The sequence below is a fragment of the Anas platyrhynchos genome, chromosome 16 (genome assembly GCF_047663525.1).
Source record: "Anas platyrhynchos isolate ZD024472 breed Pekin duck chromosome 16, IASCAAS_PekinDuck_T2T, whole genome shotgun sequence".
Classification (NCBI taxonomy): Eukaryota; Metazoa; Chordata; class Aves; order Anseriformes; family Anatidae; genus Anas; species Anas platyrhynchos.
In genome coordinates this window covers 6,596,595-6,602,594 of record NC_092602.1, presented here as the reverse complement: position 1 = coordinate 6,602,594, position 6,000 = coordinate 6,596,595, and the positions used below count along the sequence as shown (strand labels likewise).

At 52.3% G+C, this 6,000-nt stretch overlaps 1 long non-coding RNA gene across 1 annotated transcript in view; it reads right to left on the bottom strand.

Moving 5' to 3' along the window:
* Positions 1-1,698: 1,698 nt before the first annotated feature.
* The window catches only part of LOC119718486 (uncharacterized), a 45,381-nt gene continuing 41,079 nt past the window's right edge, over positions 1,699-6,000 (bottom strand). The window contains exon 2 of the long non-coding RNA XR_011803858.1: positions 1,699-4,635. This is a non-coding gene — a long non-coding RNA (uncharacterized lncRNA). The remainder of the gene's footprint in view (positions 4,636-6,000) is intronic.

Here is a 6,000-nt window from a genome sequence, read left to right as displayed (position 1 = left end):
GTTGATCTATATATCTGGATATCTATCATCCCTCTGTTTCTCCCTCTGTCCGCTTTGGCATGTGGCATTAACCAGATTTTTAGAGACGACCTTTAATTTGTTCGCTCCAAAGCGAGCCTGTCTTGCCAGAGACTTAACAGATGATATACTCTGGCTCCAAGGAGTCAGCGCTCCAGAGTCTTTGAGCGTCCCACTGCAGATCCGGGACAAAGCAGGGCTAAGCGCGAGCACGTAATGCTGCCATCGCTTCCCTTTGGTCTCGTGGACTCGGGGGGTTATTTACTACCTGGGCTGGCTGCTGGCAAGTCTGGGGAGGACTTGGAGCCTCCCGCGAGTACCCTCTGGGTTTGTGGTATGCCCCGGGCTATCTCCCGGATTATGGAGTTTCCATTGTGTTTTCTGGGGGAGATTAAGAGGAAAATCGGTGTCGCAAATCTCAGTCGGTGCCGTATGACTCACTGCTTGGCTCAAGCCAGCCCCCGTGTCCCCCACCAAGGCACCAGCCCAGAGGCTCAGCACCGCGCTCTTTGCTGCAATGCTTTGAGATGCCGGGGACAGCCCAGGCTCCCCCAAACCCACCCTTCCTTCATCCCCCTGGCCAGCCCCGGAGGCTTTGTTCTGCCCGCTAGGTAGGAATGGAACTCCTCGCTCTGTCCCGAGACGGAGAGCAAGAACATGACGTCCACCCAAAAAACCCCAACCCTGGGAGTCATCTGTCCTGGCCCTGGATCAAAGGCTCCGTTCCATTTTTAACCGCTGCCCTGCCCCACCTTACTACAGCAGTGCATCCAAGCATGTTTTCCCATCATTTCATTGTGTGCCAAAGCATAAACAAAGCCACCCCCTCGGTCCGAGGGAAGGATGCGTTCTTGAGAACTGCGAACCGTCCTCTACAGATAAGTGCCTTTCCCACTGCGGGCTGCGACGGCTACTGTAAACCTTGACCGAGCCAGCTTTCCTGAGCTTACACGACACGCCGGCAGGCCACGGGAGATGGATGGCTTTATTTTTGTTAAGGACAAATCTACAGATGTTGGTTTTAACCAAAAGGGGGAAAAAAAACATTCCGCGAGTGATTGAGAAGCAGTGGGAGGGGGAAGAAAGAGCAGTCCAGAGATGCATACGGACAAGTAATATATACAAAGCGCTTAAAAATAACGCCAGTGGGAGCTGACATCATTTGTGTACTAACGGCCTGCTTGTGCGTGGCTTTGTGTAGCTGTAGGAGGGGCAGCAGCACACGCTGGTCCCCAGATCCTCACAGGGGAATGCTTTATGTTGGGCTGAACCTGATCCCCCCATCCTATGAGGACAGGATTGGAAATTCCCCCGGTGGGAAGGGTCGGAGGGATGCTCAGCCCGGCCCGGGGAGCGCAGCCAGCCCCGCTGCTCAAACATCTCTGGATCCAGCTTTCATCCCACCGCCACCACCCACCACGGCTTTGAACAGAACCAGCAAAATCCGCACTTGGACATCGTCATTAGGAGTTGCCTTGTTCCAAACTGTGTCCTAATTACAAGCTCTCCAGAGCTCAAAATGGTGCAATAGCAGATCCCGTAAGCAACAGCATTTTTCTATGGCTCCATCGGAGCGGCTGTTTTCAGATCCGTGATGGAAGGAGGCAGGGCAGATGTTCCAACTGAGGGAGAAGCGGAGAGCACTGCTGGTCTAACTCCATTACTGGACCTGGCTCCAGGCCATGATCCACAAACTCCTGAATTTTTCATTTTGGAATATGCACTCCAGTTGTTTCTTCTCTGTTCCTCAGTTTCCCCAGCTGGAAACGGAGACAACAGCGCAGCCCTACGCTAGAGTTGTGCTGCAGATGTGTTAGCAGAGTAACGCTTGCAAAATGCCTTCCAGATTGTACTTCAGACCGCTTGGGGGAAATAAGTGACCTCATTTTACACGGAGTCCCACTCCATAATGTCTTTGCTCTGGTTGCAAAATGCACGTCTGACGTCGCAGCTCTGATCACTGACGGCTGAGCCTCAGGCGAGGGGCTCCTTGCCACGAAGCACCATTCCTCACACATCCCAGCACAGAGGGAGGATGCCTACATAAAACCACCACTGCTCTCCCATCTCACAGGCTGCTCGCGTGCTGCAGACGCCAGCATCCTACCTGACGGAGCCCCCAAATAGACGTGGTGGTGCAGGGCGGCTCTCGCACCCTCCCGGACTCGCCCAGCCATCAGCAGGGGCTGCCAACGAGGCTGGCAAGCAGCCAGGCTCTCTGGTGTGTTTGTGTGCGTCAGCCGCAGATACCTGACTACCAGGAAATGGAGTGAGACCATCAACTCATTACACATAAGCCATCAGATGGTAACAACTTTCAGTCGCTGGTATCGACTTGAGCTGCAGTTGAAAAGGCACTGGTGAGATGAAAGGCTCTGTATCCCATTACTAATCCCCTGAGTTATCCAGTCCCCCAAATTTTGTGGAAGTTTTAAGTTTCACCATGAAATGTTCATAAAATGAAATGCACATTTGTTGCCAGCTCTGCTTATTCCTGTCCAAGCGTTTCCTCGAGCTCCCTCCCTGCAAGCGTTAGCAGCGGAGGCAGTGCCGCCGCTGGAGGCTGCTCCTCCGTGCCCACCTCCGGGGCTCCCCCGGAGCTCCCTCTGGCCTCCTCTTGGGAAACCTTGAGCATTGGGGTGCCCACAGTGACCCCTGTCAGCTTTCCAGAGAGGAGCAAACACTCCTCAAAGGGCTGTTGGAAAGTTAAGGTCTTCCTATATACATGCAAGGGGTCTGGGTCCGGGATCCGCAGAAGCCTGGGGGCCAGCCCCGCTGCCTCCCCACCAGCCCTATGCCCACGTGGTGGCCGTTGCCTCGGCCACGTAAGCTGCCAGCTACAGCTCTGTGCGTCATGTGTTTGGGAATCTTGCTTACATTTTGGAGGCCTGTGTCATACAGCTGGACCCCAGCAAAAAAGCTGGGAACAATGTGGGAACAGCGGCAGAAACATTCATGTCCCACTGGAAGGCCCTTTTTTATCCTTTCCCCAAATCTATCCCACCCCCAAAGAGGAAGGCAAACACAATGCTTATTAGCAGCGGGGAAATCTCTCACACATTTTCTCCAGCTACAGACTAGGGGGCAAAGCCCATTTACATTGCTCACATGGCGCGGAGCATCTTCACACCCATGCAAAGGCTGCTTCTAAATCAGAAACAGCCCCACTACATACGGACATGGCAGAAACCAAGCTAGCCTGGGATATTGTTGCTCAAGAGAACAACCTCTTCCCAGGGAGATAATGAAGAGCAAAACAGCCACAGGAAGAGCAGCAGTTGTACCAGGACCGGATGAGTGTCGCTGCATCCGCTGGGAGTCTTTTTTGGAAGCACAGCGTCCTCCCTCGAGGAAGGGTGAGAAGCCGTCTGACAGTTGCTCAGCGAAGCGTTGTGGTCATCCGGGGGAATTCTGCACATGCCCCAGCGGTGTGTCACTGCCCACAGCCACGTCCCAGCTCTCCAGCTTCTCCCTGCGGACTTGCAGCCGGCTGAGCGCTCACGTGGGGGTTTTCTACCAAGGGACCCCCTCGACAGCGCTCACCAACCAAAACAGCTCCTTGCTTTTCCTCCATCAGGCTTGTTTTTGGTCGTGTTGTGTCCAGAGACACCGATTTTATGGCTAGCACCACCACACCTGCAAATTACGATATTCTGGGTTGCCTGCATGCATGTGGGCAGAGCTGATGACAAGGCTGAGAGTGCTGGCAGGCCGACGGCTGGCACGGTTGTTAGAACGGGCCAGATTTCAGCCTCCTTTTCTTCACAGCTCTCTTGTGGCCTGTCACTCCTCTGGGGAAAGCTCACCAAGCTCACCCTGCAGCACAAAGAACAGGAGGAGGGAGGCAAGGGGAAGCAAGGGCAGGGCAGCTGCCCATGGGCACCCTAAATTGGATGAAGCGTGAAACCCAGTCCTTGGGGTGCCATCTCACCACCAACCAAAGGCAGTCTGCAATCCAGGCTTCTACCCCTCATTCCTCCCATCAGTGCTGCTTCATCGCCCCCTCTTCTTCTGTTGGCATGAGTATGCAACAGGCCTAGTGTCTGCGTGGACCCAGGGATGGATCCATCACCACCAAGAACGGCTGTCTCTCTTTAAAATGGATGGTTTTGGAGTAAAGTCCCAATCCTGTAACATTTTAGATATTTAATGGAGCCCTCTAAGATCTGGCTCAGCACCAAAGCAGCCAAGAGGGTTCTCTGTTTTGATAGCAGAGATGCTTAGGGAAGGGTTGTCCAACAGCTGGGGCTCGTGTCTCCTCCTGTTCAACAGCTCAGCTCCGGGCACGCACATCCATCCAAGGTCAAAGCCAAGCGCAAAGCAGCGCTATCAGCATCTGGCCCCGAGAGGGGAGTTTCACTCCTCCAGTGCTCGTGGCATTTCTCTGCTTCTCCGAGAGACGTGTGGCTCCTTGCGGAGAAGCCGTGGCTCCGCAAACATCTCGCTCAGCGGTAAGGCCAGCTTATCCCATCGCACTCCCCCTCCTTTCCCCGTCGGCAGCCACTCGCTCCCAAATCCCAGTCACCCCTCAATTATGCCAATCCAGCTGTTTACGGAGCCACAGGGTGAATCAGCCAAGGGAGCTGATCCTGCAAAAAATAACCTCGCAAAAAGAAACTAGAAAGAAAAAGAAAACCCATTGAGTAAGAAGGGGCCTTAACAAGAATTGTAAAAATCCATGGGGCAAGCTGGATTTTTAAAGGGTAACTCAGTATTGCAACTACTGCCCTCACATCTGTTTACTGTTATCCCAGCACAAGCGAGGTTCCGGATACCGGCACTACAGGGGCTGAGGCATAATAACACGTGGCACTTGGCTTTTCTGCTCCTATTAGAGCTGATTACCGCTGTCTGAGCTTCAGAGTTGTTGATCATATTGGGGGGTGGGAGGGAGAATAGAATAGAGAGGCTCTCAAATTGTAAAGGGAAAAGACTTGGGAGAGGTTTCCATAAGCAGCTTTCAAGCATCACCTTTTAAATACCTTGCAGCTACATTTTCTAACCCTGATTATCTTTATCTGGTTATCTTTAGGGAGAAGTGCTGTGTTCATGAAACCCTGAACACCCCTGTGTTAATCTTACAGGTAATGGGAGACATTTGGCACTAGAGCGGTGGGGGAAGCGAGGGGAGAAGAACAGAGCTCGTAGGCAAATCACTGAGACGAAGCCACTTAAAAAAATACATTTTTCTTTGCATGGAATAACTTGATATCAACACAAACCTCTGCCCCTCAGCCCCTCCTCTCCATTTCCCCAACACAGACATTACTTTTCTGAAATAAAAATAATGGATTTATGGAGGCATATGGCCAACAACAGCACAAGTTTGCATTTTAGAGGGTGAACTCTTCTCCTACTGAAGACAGTTTTGCTCAGGTGATGGTCCCATAATCACCGTCCCACCCATTCAGGGGGAACACAAGCAGCCCCTCTCCATCGTAGGCAAATCTGCCTTCTGCTCGCAGTTGGCAGCAGGAGTCTGGTTGTGGAAAGACGAGAGCAAAAAGGCGGAAGAAGTGGATTTCTGTGTTGTGGGACACTTTCAATTTACTTAGTTTGATCTCCAAGTTTTCGTGGTCGTGCTGAACAAGATCATGTTTGAGTTTCCCAAATGACTAGAAAGGGAAAGCTTGCTTGTTCTTTTGCTCTGTGCTCACAGGGTTTACCACGGAAATCTATGGCTACAACACAAACATCCAGCAGCCAGAGCAAAGGAACAAGCCGAAAACCACCACCACATATCATCTCCCACAACAAACACTGGTTAACAGGAAGCCACAACAACGGGAAGCAGAGAACAGCGGTGGTCTCCACGGTTACACGATAACCAAGAAATCAGAACATGAAAACACAATGACCACAACAAACAAGTAGCCGGAGACTTGACAAGCACGAAAACAAACCCAACAGGCAGAGAGGATGGCTACAGCCTGCAAGCAGCTCCATCGCTTACAAGCACGTCAAGCCGCAGCCAGCCAAATC